This window comes from Festucalex cinctus, chromosome 19, assembly GCF_051991245.1.
Source record: "Festucalex cinctus isolate MCC-2025b chromosome 19, RoL_Fcin_1.0, whole genome shotgun sequence".
NCBI lineage: Eukaryota > Metazoa > Chordata > Actinopteri > Syngnathiformes > Syngnathidae > Festucalex > Festucalex cinctus.
The window spans coordinates 17145181-17162523 of record NC_135429.1 but is presented as its reverse complement, the minus strand read 5'-3'; the positions used below and the strand labels follow the sequence as shown (position 1 = coordinate 17162523).

At 39.0% G+C, this 17343-nt stretch overlaps 2 long non-coding RNA genes across 2 annotated transcripts; both read left to right on the top strand.

Annotated features, from left to right (window-relative positions):
• The first annotated feature begins 10615 nt into the window (after positions 1 to 10615).
• Positions 10616 to 11863, top strand: LOC144007585 (uncharacterized). Its single transcript, XR_013280228.1, has 2 exons — positions 10616 to 10832; positions 11569 to 11863. It is a non-coding gene; the product is annotated as an uncharacterized LOC144007585 (long non-coding RNA).
• Positions 11864 to 15239: 3376 nt separating this feature from the next.
• On the top strand, positions 15240 to 16428 carry LOC144007449 (uncharacterized). The gene is made up of 3 exons (XR_013280176.1): positions 15240 to 15720; positions 16007 to 16075; positions 16305 to 16428. It is a non-coding gene; the product is annotated as an uncharacterized LOC144007449 (long non-coding RNA).
• The last annotated feature ends 915 nt before the right edge of the window (positions 16429 to 17343 follow it).

Genomic DNA, 17343 nt, shown 5'->3' with positions numbered 1-17343 from the left:
CTCATTCAGTCTCTGTACTCAGTTTATATTCTGAAAAACAAAGTATTTTTGTTTTAGTACAGAATTTGCTTTGTTTAGTAATACATTATTTGACAAGAGCTTATATGTGAAGTATTTACAACGTTATATTGCAGAGTGAGGAGTCTAGGAACTGATATTTTTTGTGGGGAGACTTGCACATTTCTAGTTTTTACTCAAAGCAAGCCCTTACAAATGACTATCCAGTAATATTAGTAAAGATAAACCGTAAATCAAAGCAATTAATTAAAGAAATTAAGATGTGGAAAAATCAATGGAATATAGAAAGTATGGGAAGAGGCTTATTTAGTATCAACCCTTTCATGGGAGAATTAAGAACGGAAGTTTAGTGCAACAATGAAGCTGTTTTATAAATGAAGCATTCCTTTACTCTACACGTGACACATTGATAGCCTATGTCTAGTGTGTTCAAAAAAAAAAATGCCACAAAAGACAATGAAAATAAACTACTTAATTACCATCTCTAAACATACATCCTGTGTGTTTTCAGGCTGACAGATGGATGCGGCGCATGAAAAAATTGAGAGAACACCATGATGCATGTGAGAAAGCATATGAAAAGGCTCAAGCAAATATGTATGAAAAGGCTCAAGTAAATATGTCAAATAAGGTGAGTAAGTGTCACGTTTCAGTTTGTTTGGGTTTGTGTTTTATTTTGGTGAGTGTTGGTTGTTGGGTGTTCCTGTCTTCTTCCCCAGTCTCGTTATGGTTAACCTTGTCCACCTGCTTGTGTCTTCCCTTCCTGGTGTGTATTGCTGATTGGTTTCCCCCTCCCTGCTGTGTCTCCCAGGTGTGTTCTGTTATTGTCATTAGTGTTAGTATAAGGGAGTGGTGTTTGTCTCACGCGGTTGTGGGAGCATTGTTTGATGTTTGTTTGCTGTCTGATGTTTGCTGTTTGAAGACCTGCATGTTTAGTCTGCTACGCCAAGTCTGCTACGCCAAGTCTGCTACGCCAAGTCTGCTACGCCAAGTCTGCTACGCCAAGTCTGCTACGCCAAGTCTGCTACGCCAAGTCTGCTACGCCAAGTCTGCTACGCCAAGTCTGCTTCGCCAAGTCTGCTTCGCCAAGTCTGCGCCAAGTCTGCTACGCCAAGTCTCTGCATCACGCCACGCCAAGTCTCTGCATCACGCCACGCCAAGTCTCTGCATCACGCCACGCCAAGTCTCTGCATCACGCCACGCCAAGTCTCTGCATCACGCCACGCCAAGTCTCTGCATCACGCCACGCCAAGTCTCTGCATCACGCCACGCCAAGTCTCTGCATCACGCCACGCCAAGTCTCTGCATCACGCCACGCCAAGTCTCTGCATCACGCCACGCCAAGTCTCTGCATCACGCCACGCCAAGTCTCTGCATCACGCCACGCCAAGTCTCTGCATCACGCCACGCCAAGTCTCTGCATCACGCCACGCCAAGTCTCTGCATCACGCCACGCCAAGTCTCTGCATCACGCCACGCCAAGTCTCTGCATCACGCCACGCCAAGTCTCTGCATCACGCCACGCCAAGTCTCTGCATCACGCCACGCCAAGTCTCTGCATCACGCCACGCCAAGTCTCTGCATCACGCCACGCCAAGTCTCTGCATCACGCCACGCCAAGTCTCTGCATCACGCCACGCCAAGTCTCTGCATCACGCCACGCCAAGTCTCTGCATCACGCCACGCCAAGTCTCTGCATCACGCCACGCCAAGTCTCTGCATCACGCCACGCCAAGTCTCTGCATCACGCCACGCCAAGTCTCTGCATCACGCCACGCCAAGTCTCCGCATCACGCCACGCCAAGTCTCCACCATGATTTGTGTCCACGTCCATCCCAGCCTACTCCCCTTCCGTCTCATCCAGTCCTTCCCCGTCATAATCAATAAAGTTCATTACCTCATCTTACCAGTCTGTCTTCCCGCCTGTTTCCACCGCTTTTGGGTCCATCCACTACACCTTCGTGACAGTAAGAAGTCCTTGTTTTTATACTGTGTGATCAAGTGCAACAATACTTAGGTAGAGACAAGACTTAGGTCTTCGGTTGCTGTGTAAAATCTTCAGACTTCTGCCAACTGCATGTGGAGTAGGGCTGAGTATTGACACCAACCTCACGATACGATACGTACCACGATACAGGGGCCACGATACAATACGTATTGCGATACATATGTATCCCACATAAGACATTTTATTTATTTTTTTTAACAAAATATAGGAAAATTGGTACATTAAGACACGTGCCATGTTAAGTTTATAAGTACATAAATGTTGATATTCTTCCTCTGCTTTCATTTTTCTTAGTAAGACACAATGTCCAATCACTGGTGAGCTATTTTTGTATTAATTGAAGGCAATTAACTTCAAAGACGCTGCTGGTTTTTATTTTTTAGGTGCAATGCAACCTGCAAAGGCAAACGTTAACTGCCTATTTAAAGTTAACGAGCAATATCGATTCTGACGCCTGCGTATCGATACGTGTATTGTAATGAGGCCCGCAACGATATATTGCCCTATCGATTTTTTGAGCACACCCCTAATGTGGAGAGAAACCCATCTGTACTGTTGTTGAAATTTCTTTCATTGTGAAGTAATTTGATCAGTGCCGCTGCTACCCCTTTGGGTGCCCTAAGCTTAAGAGTGTGATGGTGCCCCCAAATTTTGTTAGTTTATTTTTTTTTGGGGGGGGGGGGGTCATTTCTCATGCAACTAATAGTTTGAATGGCTTAAAGACCCAAACCCCAACCTTTTGTTGCGCCACGGACCAGCAGTCATTCGCAATTCACACGGGTTGGGGTAATTAAAAAAAATATAATTACACGATTGATTGCTCTTTTGGTCTGGCGGCTGCACGGCTACTTGGTAGCGGCTAAAATGCTAACTGTGCGTCGGTAATCTGTGCATTAGGGGTGGGAATTGCCATCACGATTCATAGTTCATGATTCAATTCAATACCGATTAATCCCAATACAAATCTATAAATTGATTATTGCGATTATTTTTCTTCATTTATTTTTGTACTTGAATTCAGAAAATACTAATTAGAAAATTGTACAGCATGTACACTGTAAGATTTGTATGAAAATGTATATATTTATCTGAAACTTCAGGCTGCTAAACGTGAGCCACTGTATGTTTATGTGTATGGTTTGGGGGAAAAAAAGAAAAGAAATCTGAGCTTAATGAGAAATTTAGGTCGCAATGCTTCTGTTCTGATTTTGTTGCGTCTATGACAGATTTTTGATCTGGGGGATTAATTATAAAACGATTCCAAGCACCCCCTGCAATGTGCTCACGTAGTATTTTATTTCTGTTTGATACAGTGAATGACTTTTTTTCTATGTATGTTTTGAAATATCCAACTGTGTTAGTGGTCATTGAACGCGCCAAGAGTTTACTGCCGAATGGGAATGACGTGCTTGTTTTTTTTTTCTTTTGCTTTCTCTGCGCATCTCTAGATCGTAGAATGTAAGTTTTTTTTTTTTTTTTTTTTTTTTTTTTTTTTTTTTTTTAAATACCTTGTTTATGTACAGTGTTCCCTCGTTTTCCGCTGGGGTCAGGTTCCAAAAAATACCCGCAATAAATGAAATCCGCGAAGTAGTTAGCTTTATGTTTTACAATTTTTATAAATGTTTTAAGGCTCTAAAATCCCCTACCACACAATTTAGACACTTTTCTCATTGAGGCATTTACATGTTCTCACATTTCTCTCTTGTTCAAAAATTGATAATGTTCAAACCTTCATAAATTTTATAAAATGGGTATATTACTGCAAAAAAATATGCAAAATTGCACTTAAAAAAAATCCGCGATACAGCGAGACCGCAAAAAGTGAACCGCGTTATAGCGAGGGAAGACTGCAACTAACAATCACAAAACTCGAAAGTGGGTTTGTGATTTATAATCTCTATTTCTTTCTTTCTTTTTATCTCTCTCAGTCTAACAGAGAAATGGTTGAAGAAATAGAATATTCTCCATCGTGTTCTGACAACACTGAGGATGAATATGTTCCTCAACCTGGAGAAGAAACAAGTGACAGCTCAAAAGAACTTGACAGTTCGTCAGAAGATATCATGGAACACAAGAGTAAGAGGAGAAAGACACTGCGAGCACGTATGGTCAACTCCCTAAAAGTTTATGTAAAATCACAGAAAAGTGTGACACCTTCGACTTCCCTGAACACCCCTAACCCTCAAGAATATACATCTAAAAGGCCATCTCCTGCTAGTTCCCATGGAGTAGATGTCCAACCACAGAAGAGAAGACGTGTGACGTCTGCTAGTTCCTGGGTCGCCAACACAGAATCTTCATCTGGTGGTTCCAATGTGACTGTCATGACTATAAAGAAGAAAGAAGATGGTCGTAGGTTGTACAACAAATCATACTTCTGTGTGTATTGCTCCAAGCCATACAGAAAAATGGCACGACATTTAGAAGCCAAACACAAAGACAAACCTGATGTAAAAAGAGCATTTGAATTTCCACCTGGATCAAAGGAGCGAAGGATACAACTCAGTTTACTGAGAAACGGAGGGAACCGAGCCCATAACAATCGGGTACTCGAAGAAGGAAAAGGAATGTTGATACCACGTCAGCAATCCAAGAAGCCTGCACATGCCAAAGATTATATGCACTGTGCAAACTGTTTGGGCTATTTCAAGCGGAAATCACTATGGAGGCACATGCAGAGATGTAACCTTAATCTAAATGTGCAAAATTTGAAACCAGGGAAAACAAGGGTCCAGACTGTGTGTGCATATGCTCAGCCAATTCCAGCTGGTGCCAATGAGCAATTTTGGAGATTGGTGCTTGCTATGAATGAAGATGAAATATCAGAAGCTGTGCGCAAAGAGAAAGCAATTCTGAAATTGGGGGAACACCTCTTCAGGAAACATGGCCATGATGTCACAAAACATGACTACATCAGACAGAAGATGCGAGAGACAGGACGACTCCTTCAAGGGAAGAAAAATGGAAAGCTAAAAGATATGTTGGATTTCTTCATTCCAACTAATTTTCCTCATGTAATCGAAGCGGTTAAGAAGGTGGCTGGCTTAAATGTGGATACGCATACATTCAAAACACCATCATTGGCGCTTAAGTTAGGCCACAACCTCAAGAAGATAGCAAATATCATTGAATGTGAAGGACTAATCTCAGGTGATGACAATGCAGTTAACAATGCACAAGTGTTCAAACAAATCTGTGACACCAGGTGGAGCGAGTGTGTGTCTTCACAGGCCCTCAGAAATCTCAATGAATCAAAATGGAATGTTCCTCAGCTTCTGCCCTTCACGGAAGATGTGAAGAAGATGCATGTATATCTCGATCTCCAAAGACAGGCATATCAAACTAAATTGAAAGAAGACCCAAGTAGGAAATACTGGGTAGAACTAGCAAAAGTAACGCTTTGTGAAATTATCCTCTTCAATCGCAGAAGAGAAGGGGAAGTGTCAAAGATGCCACTGTCAGCTTTTACTTCAAGGGATACCTCATCGACTCATCCAGATGTTGAGATGGCTCTGTCTGATCTTGAGAGGAAGCTTTGTAAGCACTTTCAGAGAATTGAAATAAAAGGGAAACGAGGGCGTAAGGTCCCTGTTCTGCTCACACCTGAAGTGCAGTCATCCATGGCCTTACTTGTTAACACCCGCCATGAATGTGGCGTGTTAGATGAAAATACATTCTTCTTTGGAAGACCACAAGCGCACAGTTACTTCAGAGGATCTGATGTAATTCGCCAAGTAGCCCATAGCTGTGGGGCAAACAACCCGGAAGCATTGTCTTCGACAAAATTGAGGAAGCACATGGCCACCATGTCCAAAGTTTTAAATTTGAAAGACAATGAAATGGATGAGCTTGCTGACTTCCTTGGCCACGACATCAGAGTTCACCGTCAATATTATCGGCTGCCTGAGGGGACATTGCAGCTCGCAAAGTTGAGCAAAGTTCTCATCGCTCTAGAAAAGGGCAAGATGTCGCAGTTTAAGGGCAAAAATCTAGATGAAATTAATGTTGATCCACAAGGTAAGAACATGCCTGCATAGCTTTAAAAAATAACTGGACACAGTAATTGTTCCTAATATTTTTTTGAATTTAAATGTATACATTTTTTGTTCATGTAATATAATCTAAGTTTTATCAATTTGGTTGCTCTGTTCCTCAGAGACAGTATTTGTAGACAGTGACGCTTCAGACACAGAAGATGAGGATGGCAAAGCTATGAGAGATGATACTCCTGCTACATCACCTTCAACTCCACAATCAGCAGGTATGGAGATATGTTTTTACATTTAAATTCAATGACCGATTCTGAAAATGTAGTTCCTGTATACAAAAGGCTGTACATGGAATATAAATCAGTCATGCAGTAAAGTAAGTGAACTTTACGATCAATAAATTAATAAGACGTATATAAGTGAAGAAATGAATATATAAATAAAATAAACATCTAATACACCGTACAGGGAATAAGATGCCAGAGATATTTGCACTTTTATTATTCATAGACAATGCCTAATCCAATAATGTAAAATGAGTTATAGTCTTGTATCGCTTTAATACTTGGCCTGTTATAAATGTTTTGACTGATTGGGTCAAACTGACTGTGCTTTTCTCTGTTCATTTGTTTTGATAGGTAGGTCAGATGGAGAGATGCTGCCGGTTAGGAAGAAGTCTGTCACACCGAAGCAAAACCAAGGTATACTACTCTCAAGTAGCTTGTGAGGGGTTATTGTTTTACATGAAATTGGGTGGGCAAAAATTCTTCTTCTTCTTCGTATTCTTCTTATTTTTATTTTTATTATCATTTGTTTATTTTTTCAGTTTGATAATTTAGGTATCCTACAAAATATGGTTTAAATCTTTTTTGCACTTTTATTATTCATAGACAATGCCTAATCCAATAATGTAAAATGAGTGATAGTCTTGTATCGCTTTAATACTTGGCCTGTTATAAATGTTTTGACTGATTGGGTCAAACTGCCTGTGCTTTTCTCTGTGTTCATTTGTTTTGATAGGTAGGTCAGATGGAGAGATGCTGCCGGTTAGGAAGAAGTCTGTCACACCGAAGCAAAACCAAGGTATACTACTCTCAAGTAGCTTGTGTGGGGTTATTGTTTTACATGAAATTGGGTGGGCAAAAATTCTTCTTCTTCGTATTCTTCTTCTTCTTATTATTATTTTTATTATCATTTATTTATTTTTTCAGTTTGATAATTTAGATATCCTACAAAATATGGTTTAAATCTTTTTTCGCTTCCCAGGACATTTATGGATAGACAGCATTTCTGAACAACAGCTCCCGTTTATTCTTTGAAACGTTGCACAACAATATTTTATGGAAATTTCAACAGTGAACAACTTCAACTTATGTCCAGGCTGTATATAAATCACAGGAGAATATCAAATCAGGTTTTCTCAATAATATCTTGGTTATGCAAAATAAATAATATCCTTAAATTAGGGGATATTAAAATGTAAACAAAATGAAACCTTTTAAGCTAAATAGACTTGTGCACACTGCAAAAATGACCATAGAAAATTTAAGAAAAAAAAATAGTAAAATAAAAAATCTTACTTCAAATAAGCAAAATTATCTGCCAACAGAACAAGAAAATTGTACTTAAATTTAACTAAGATTTTGAAAAATAAGAAAATACTTAGCCCATATCAACCACAGCAGTCTTGAAAATAGTATTTTGAGACTAAAAACAAGTAATATTTACTTTTTTCAAGCTGTAATACATAGAACTACTTTCTTAAAATACATACGTATTTATTTACATTTGAACAATTTTGCCAGAGTGTCAAGCGGGGAGGTAACAAGTCCCATATTTAATGTCTGGTATGACCCAGCCAGGGATTGAACCCACAACCTCCCAGTGTGAGCTTCGACGCTCTACTACAAGACCACTGAGCATGTACTGGAAAGAGGAAAAGTGATCTTAGTCAATATAACGAAACGAACCACGTGATTTTTTTTTACAAGAAAAAAATGCTTGTAGTAAAGAGCTGTATTGTACTTTTGTCTCATTGTTTTCATACTTGTGTTTCTCCCATTTAAATTATTAGTAGAAATATATAGGTACACCTGATTTTGTTCAACTGAATGTGCTTATGTCTGTGTTTTTGTAGGTAGTTCGGATGGAAAAACGCTCCTGTATGGGAATACGTCTGAAGGTAAGCTGTTATCTAGGGGCTTGGGAATGGTTTTTTTTTTTTTTTCTGGGTTTAAAACGAAAGTTACGACTGTAACTACGGTTCTATGAGTCCTGGACGACCGCCAGAGCGTCCTGTCGCTCGGAATCCTCGTGTTCATGCGAGAAGATTCCGGAGGAAACGAACCTTGGGTGAAACCGGAACTTATACCCTTCTAGGGTCACCCAGGGGTCACAGGTGACTAATTTGGTATGCATAACTCGAACTGCGCATGCGCAAAAGGAACATTCAGTGCTTAAAGCACCGCCATCTGGCGGTCGGGAGGGACGAAAGAGAACTACTAAGTTGTTACAGAACTGTCTTAACTTTCAGTGGCATCTTAAAGAGGATACTTTACTAATTTTGCAATTTTCAGGAGTAAAGTCAATTTTTTTGGCTATGATTGGCTATGAGCCATGATTGGTTGTTACCTGAACCCTCAACACGTGATGTCATTTTCAGTCGACAACAAGTGGCAAAATATCTTTTTAAAGGTGTTAATTGTACATGAGAAATACTGACGTTCTCAAGTTGTTCATAGCCAAAACTTAACTTTTTACTCCTGAAAGCTGCAAAATTAGAAAAAAATATCCCATTAATTTACTTATCCATTTATCTAGGGAAAGCAGGAGTCAAAAAGAGGAAGTGGAGTGAAGAAGAAATCAAGGCTGTGGAGAAAACGTTGATTAACTGCATCAGGTCTGCCAAGGTTCCACAGAAAGCTCAGTGCATTAACTGCATTGAGACATCGCCAATGGTACTGAATGGGAGAACTTGGAAGGGAGTGAAATTTTACGTGAAAACCCGCATTGATGCCTTAAAAAGAACTTCTGCAAAACACAGTGTTTCTTCAGTGACCCTTTGAAAACAATTTTCTGCTGCCACTGTTGCATGCAATTGTTTTGATTGGCAAATGTGGATTAAAAAGACCAGAGGTCTTCGAAACTGATAACCTGAGCAGTATTCATTTACTTTATGCTATACAGTCTACATTTTTAAATAGTGTCCACTTCATTTGTTTCACACAATTTTCAGATTAATAATTAAAAAAAAATAAGATTGGAATTTGTACTCTATGCACAGATTAAGGCTGTCAAAGTTAGTGTTAACCAATTAGGGTAATTAATCACAAAAAAATATCGCATTAATCATGTATTAACGCAGATTAATCACACTATTCATTTTGACCACAGATGATACTTTAGCTGACGCTGGATGGTTACGTTAAAGGTAGCACAGGTTGTAATAAATCTTTGCGTATAGCATTCACAATATTTGTTCATGTCAAAATATTGGGGTAATTTTTTCCATTTTAAATTATGCAAGTAATTAGAAAAAGACAAGGATGAGCATGTGCAGTTAATCAAAAAATGTTGAAGACGCCCTCAACATTAATTGTTAAAAGAATTAACACGCAACGTGCTCTTTAAATTTGGCGGGCAAAACTATGTATTAAAAAAGCCTTTTAATTAAACGATTAATCGTAATTAATCAAAATTCCAAACTGTGATTAATCAGATTAAAATAAAATTAAATCGTTTGACAGCTCATATAAATATTTAAAATGACGAGCATGCCTTTCAAATATTCTGATTAACCACTGCTGACCTGAAACAGGCTCTAAAAAAAAAAAATAGTGACATCTGCTGGTGGTTTATGGCATTACATGTCCCCATGAGGTGACAAAAACCTGAAAAAAAAAACAAAATAAGAAATATGGTTTTTGAAGGTGATTACTGGGTGAGCACGGACCCAAAAAAAAATTGTGTCCTAAAATCTTTTTTTTCTGAGTTGCATAAATAACTTTTTTTTATGTTTGAAGTGAAGTCCTCACGTTGCAATAAAAAAAAAAATCCCTCGCCCATCAAGTCCCCACTATGTAGCAAAAACGAGTATGGGGGTGTGTGTGTGTGTGGGGGGGGGGGGGGGGGGGCGTGCGAGTGTGTGTGTGTATAATAAAGTTTCACATCAGCCCGCTTGTACCTGAACACTGCGTTAATGTGCTTTACATAAGCAATAGACTATTTTAAAAGACGCAGAGTAATGAAAAGAGGGACATGCATACATACATACATCATTATGGCGTTAGATTTGTGCCATAATTCCGTGCGTAACAAAATGTGTTTCGTACCTACAAAATGTGTTTCGTGCGTACAAAACAGTCCTCGCGCACGCTTGCTTCGTCTCTCCTCAACACGTACGAAACTTTGATTTACGCTTGCGATGCAAGGGTCGAGGCGTAATATTTGTGCCACAATTCTTAACCAATCAGGAGTCGGACAGGAGAGCAAATCCTGATTGGCTGTTTAATATCCAATCAAAACTTTGACAACGTGTCGTCACGCCGCGTTGCATCATGGGCGCTTCTTCGATTTTTTTTTTGTTTTTTTTTTGTTTTGTTTACTAGCACTCGGTGCTTTCCTGTTTGTATTTTATCTGCATTTCTGCTGACTTTTATTCACTTAACAAAAGTTTTGTTATATTACGGGGTGAAGCAGCTCCCAACTGCTTTCTTGCTTAGCGGAAGACAAGTTTTAGCCCTCATGGGACCGTTGGATGACCGTTGGGGGGGACGCTAACTTCCGAATCGAAGACTACTTTCAACATTTTCATAACGGTAAGTAGCATAAAAGTAGCATCTTTTAACTTGGCCACTATCACACACAGGCTTCCAAGACAATCAAAATTGTATGTAATAGTTACATACACGACATTGGCAATTGATGTGCATAGTTATGATGAAGAAAAAAAAAAATCGCCACCCCCTTTCTTTATTTTCTTATGCATTTTTAGTGCCTAGTGCCACCAAATGTATATCGTGTAACTAACAGACAGAAAAAAACATGGAATGTCCAAAAGCACGGTTAACACAATGCCATACTTAGTGATTTTTAAGTACGTTAGTGATATTGATTAGAAAATCGTGGAAAATTACGAGATATCAGCTCTTGAATTCAATTCACGAGTTAATTTTGTTGTCATTACCTGTATACTTGTGCACATAAATGCCATCTCAAACAAATCACTAAAGCAGCCTTTTACCACCTAAAAGACTTCGACAGAAGGGTTGCATGCTCCATACCAGAAGAACCTGACTCATGCTTTTATTTCCAGTAGACTTAATTATTGCAAAGGTCTTCTGACTGTTCTCCCTCAAAAGAGCATCACATTATAGCTGCAGAGGTTATGAAGTGGTTACCCTTAGTTGTACTAGACATTTAACATGAGCAAGAAACTGTAGAAACATGGATGGTCACATTGTTTTCCCATAACTACATGAAGATGGATGTATATGATTGTTTCACGTTTTACAATTAATAACCTTGAGCTTTTGTTTGTTTCCAATTTACCAGGTAAACCAATCCAGATTGCGCATCGTTTCTATATCCGGGTCACAGTCATCAATACGATGTCTAAGGATAGAGAGTACAGCTGAGATGGATGGGACGGCGATGGATGGCTCCACAATAGCAGTCTACCATGCCTACTGTGTGTAAAACTTGAAATAAAAACTGCAAAGATGCACTGTAACTGAGGACGATTCATTTGATTTAAAAACAAAATGTACAGTTTGCTGTTTGTTGATCGATAATGCATCATTAAGTGTCAATTACAAATACAATGTGTAATATATTTTCATCTGTGGAACCTCTTGGGTCTTGCATTCTCAATACATCATCGTGAGTACAGTACTCTGTCTTCTTGGTCAATGATGGGCAAATGTGCAGTGTGTGCACTTCCGCACTTTAATCTTGAAACCATAAATGTGTCATGTACTGCATTGGCACTGTACCTGCAATAGTATTTTGGTTGTTTACAGGTTGTTCCGAATACAGTGTGTGTGACACTTTTTATTTTTCTAATTGTCAATGATACTGTTTGCAAGACACATTTAAATAAGTTCAGTAAAAGTGTCGACAACTTACAGGAGAAAAAATATTTTAAAAATGTTTGATTTGGTATGCTGCAAAACAGGCCATTACAACTATTCGAACTTCAAATTATGATAGTCCAATGTTAATGTTGTCATTCTTCAGGAGCTCTTGATTTCTCTGCTGTCAAGCTCAAGCTTCACGTTCTGACTCTTCCTACAGACATTTTAATGACTAAGTCAAATTGGTCTCATCAGCTGGCTCAAAAACGTCAGGAATTAGGGCTGCACAAAATTGGAAAATCATGCAATACGCGATTTTGCTGAATATAGCAATAGATATTGCAATATTTAATATGGATCTAAAGAAATTACTGATGATGATTTTATTATCTAATGAACAAATTATATTTCTCATGCAGTAAAATGTATTCAGAGTTATTTAATTGTAATGACTTCAATAATGTTCAACTAGTGCATGGTGGTGCACATTTTAGCAAGTGGCTGACTGGTCAAATTCAGATAAAAGCAAAAAATTCCATATGAAACTTATTGCATGTCTGTTATATGCATATTGCATGGGCCAATAGCGCGATATCTGTGACGACTCAGCAGAGTCGATGAAAAACAGATCCCAAAAATGCAGGCTCAGAGGAGGAAAACAATCTCGATTTATTCTTTTTGATAGACCGATTGCACAAAGCTTGCTCGCAGGCAAGACAGCGAAATTTACAGAGGTGTCCCTGCACACGGGCAAGGGACACGGAGGTAACTGAAAACACTTGCAAAAGGCAAGGACGAATTGGAAAACACAAAACACTTGCAAAAGGCAAGGAACGCGATTGTAACAAAAAACGCTTGCAACTGTGCAAGGAGAACTAACATAACCAAAAACGCTTGCAAACGGCAAGGAGAACTAACGTAACCAAAACACTTGCAAAAAGGCAAGGACTAGAAAAAACACAAAACACTTGCGACCGGCAAGGACGACACGAAATGCACACGGGATCAATCAACACGGAAATATCAACAAAAGGCGACGCGGAAACACACACGTGAATAAAACTTAACTAAAGACGACGGCAGATTCAAAAAACTTTACCAACAGGAAAACGCGGAGAACACTTGGACACAATGGTGAGCAAATAATAATCCGACAGCTGTCAGTGCTGTTCGGAGTCCTTTTAAAGCCTTGATTACCAACGCGTTGCAGGTGCGGCGCTGGGGAACGCCCCCCTCGTTACAGGCACTGAAAGAGACAAGCACAACAGGGCTGAGAACCGAACCATGACAATATCAATATTTTTTCCACTCCACTCTTCTTCATCTTCTGCTTCTCGTGGTGTTTTTGACACTTCTGTTGTGGTGTCATCAGGTGCATTCTGGGTCCTTTGTCATCTTTGTTGCCTGGTAATAAAAACAAAACCCAAGGTTAGCGCTCAGATTTTTAATTAATTTTTAAAAATGACAAGATCAACCATGTTTCTCACATTAGTAAAACAATTATTTTGGGCAAACATGTTTATTTTAACAGCTGCTAGTCATGGTGTATGGTTGTCTTGTAACCAAAATGAAATCAATTCTTACGTCAATAACTATGGCATTGGACTGCCAAACACTTATCTATTCAATGTTTTCTGTTATTCACGATATACCTTTAGTGGTACCAGGCACTAATTACTAAAGAAAAATGGATGGTCTAACATTTTCTTTTCTACTTCTTATACAACGCCACTCATGATGGCATGCATTGTTTAAGATTGTAATGATAGTAGCACGATCAAAAGAGGACAAAACTATAGGATTTACTGACTTAAATACAGTACAGTATTTTGTAACTTACCATAATGAAAACGTAAGTAGCAGGTTAGCCTCTTCTCTTTTTTTTCTTCTATTTTATGCCGTCATCCAACATCACCATGAGCGCTAAAACTTGTTTTCCCTCCTTCTTCCGCTAAGCAGGAAAGTAGTTAGGAGCTGATTCATCCCGTAACATAACAAAACTTCGATTAAGTAAATAAAAATCAGCAGAAATACAGACAAAAAGTCAAACAGGAGAGGACCGAGTGCTTGTTTAAAAAAAAAAAAAAAAAAAAAAATCGAAAAAGAGCCCATGATGCAACGCGGCGTGACGACACGTTGTCAAAGTTCTGCCTGATTGGATATTAAACAGCCAATCAGGATTTGCTTTCCTGTCCGACTCCTGATTGGTTAAGAATTGTGGCACAAATATCACGCCTCGACCCTTGCATCGCAAGCGTAAATCAAAGTTTCGTACGTGTTGAGGAGAGACGAAGCAAGCGTGCGCGAGCACTGTTTTGTACGTACGAAACACATTTTGTACGTACGAAACACATTTTTGGTACGTACGAAACACATTTTGTACGTACGAAACACATTTTGTTACGCACGGAATTGTGGCACAAATCTAACGCCATTCCCCCCCCCAACCTCCCCCGCCCACACACACACACACACGGTCGTCTTCGGTTGTCGTTTGTGTCGCTCTACCCGTCTTTGTTTTTCTCCTATCTCCCTCACGTCACTTTTGTGGGAAACAGCACAATTCCCACTGCGCTGTATGTTAACAAAACATTTTGATGTAAAATAATTGATGAAGATGAATTTTTAAATATGCGTTCATGTATCACTCTAAAAATGGTTTGGTTAAAAAAAACTACCAATCTAGTAGGTTAATCTCATATTGGCTTGATTAATCAATAGATTGGTCAGACATTGACCATTCCGGGTGGTTACAGGAATGCCAATTTTATTGGTTAGCCAAACAACCAATGAAATTGCTTACATTAGAAAGTAAGTCTAATAGATCACTTGGAAATACGTTTATCGTATCAATTTATTGTATTGTAAATGTATTTATACTTATAAAATAGAGTTTAAAAATAGAAATGTGTATCTAGATAGGTCAATAGGCATGACCAGCTCCATGGCCTATTGGTAGAGCGTCTCACCTGACACTGGGATGTTGTAGGTTCAATCCTTGGTAGGATCATAACAAAGACTTTAAAAATGAGACCCATTTGAACACATTTACCAGAGGTAGGCTGTACCAAAAAAAATAAAATAAAACGTGGCATTTGCTGATACCAATTATAGTCATTATGTAGATTAACTGAAGTACATGTGGGGAAGCAATCATTTTGATTTGATCTGTTTTTTGTTTTTCTCCAGAATGGAGAACCTGTGGACCCCAAACCAACCCCAGAGGTCCTTTAGTGCAAAAGTGGTTGCTAGTATTGTGTCCACAAAATACAAAAATTGGGCCATAAGAGAGGATGGCACGATTGAGGCTGGGGCCTCATTCAAAAACACCGTGGCGGCCATTACAGATGGCCGCCACGTGTGCAAGTTCATTTTGTTTGAGGCCCTGGCCTCAGAAATTCAAATAGGCGGGACATACCGCTTTTCAAATTATGGGGTGGGGAAAGAGGAAGGCGTAATCCTCTCACGTGGAAATACAGCCATATATATAGCTGCGGCAATACACGTGCCAGCGCAAATCGAACAACAGGCAAGGGCCTTGCTTTTCCCTGTTGCAACTGAAGTTCCACTCAAAGATGCAATGGCAAAAGAAGCTGGAGCCCTGCTGACAACCGAGGGCACCGTTACTGATGTAATTTTACTTTAATATTTTGTTTTCTCACTCTCCCTTTCTCACTCTGTCTCTTGCTTCCTTTCTTCCCTATTCTCTTCCTCTCTTGTTCTCTCCCCCTGTTTTCTCTTTTTGTCTCTTACCTCCTCTATTGCACTCTCTCTCTCGCCACCACACTTTCTCTTGCTCTTATTCTGCCATATTTGCTCTTGTTCTCTCTCTCTCTCTCACTCTCACTCTCACTTTCAAACTCACTCTTTCTCTCTCTCTGAATAGTGTGTATGAAACATGTGCCTTTTTTTCTTAGATGCGCAGAATCCGTTTGGTTAAAAGCAAAGGAAGCACAGTCCCAATGGGAATCATATTCTTAAAAAAAGTAAGCAGATTTCACACTCACACACCCACACGCACGCACACATACGCGCACACACACACTCACCGGATGAAGCCTATTTCTAACATTGTTGTCATTCACATGCAGATAGACGAAATATAACCTGAAAGTAATTTATTACACAAAATACTTTTCAGTTTAACGTAAAAGTCTATGGAATATATAAATCTACATTTCAGCAGTTGGTACTCATTGGACATTTATTTTACAGGATGGAGTGGAGGTAAAAATTGTCAGATGGAGGGAGGCGAACCTTTTCAAATTGACGATTGGCAAGAAAATAAAGTTAAGCCACCTGAAAACATGCACCTCAATTTACGGATTGGAGCTGCATACCACCGATGCAACAGAAATAAAAGTGAGTATTCAAAAATGGGAATGCCAGGTATTTATCAAACATTACAATATATGCTCCAAGATTTCCCCATTAATACCTCGAAATCCTGCTCTGGAGGTACACTTTAACAGTACTTCACACCGAGTCTGTGCAAATCAATCTACGGTACAAACATTTCTAAGAAACTCATTCCAAATATGTGCAGTGCAAAGTATTGTGCATATACACTGTAAAAACAATCCCGTTGTTTTTACAGGGAAAAAAATGGCAGCTGAGGTTACCAGGGAAATTATGTAAAAACTACATTGAGGAAATGTAAACAATTTTACAGAATAACTTGTTTATTCTACTTGTATTGAATGTATAATAAACGGTAACTTATGCTGAATTATACTAGGATTCAATGTATAATAAACACAATCTGTATGTAAATTTTGCAGAACAAAATAGTACAAATCAGTATGTTCTTGGAAAATGGTCTTTCATTTGTGTAGCGCTTTACTACCTTACAAGGTAGCTCAAAGTGCTTTGACTACTCATTTCACAGCATCAGAAACAACTGGACTTAGAATATCTTGTCATTTGTCTTCAACGCACTCACACTGCGCCAGGATCGTACCAACAACCTTAGGTGTACAAGCCAGCCACTCTTCCACTAACCCATGTTAACCTGTTGTTCTTCAGCTGTCTGTAAATGACTGTTGAATCAACAAGTTTAAAAGTTACAAATTCAGTAAGGTTGTTTGTATCTGCACAGTATTTTTAATTACTAGTTATTCTGGTGACCGGAACTTTCAGGTTTTTTTTCCGTAAAAAAATGTTTACTGTATAGTAAATTCATGTGTAAAAAAAGTTCACTTTATAGTAAAACCATGTGTAAAAAAACAAGCTTGTTTTTGTGGAACAAAACCTG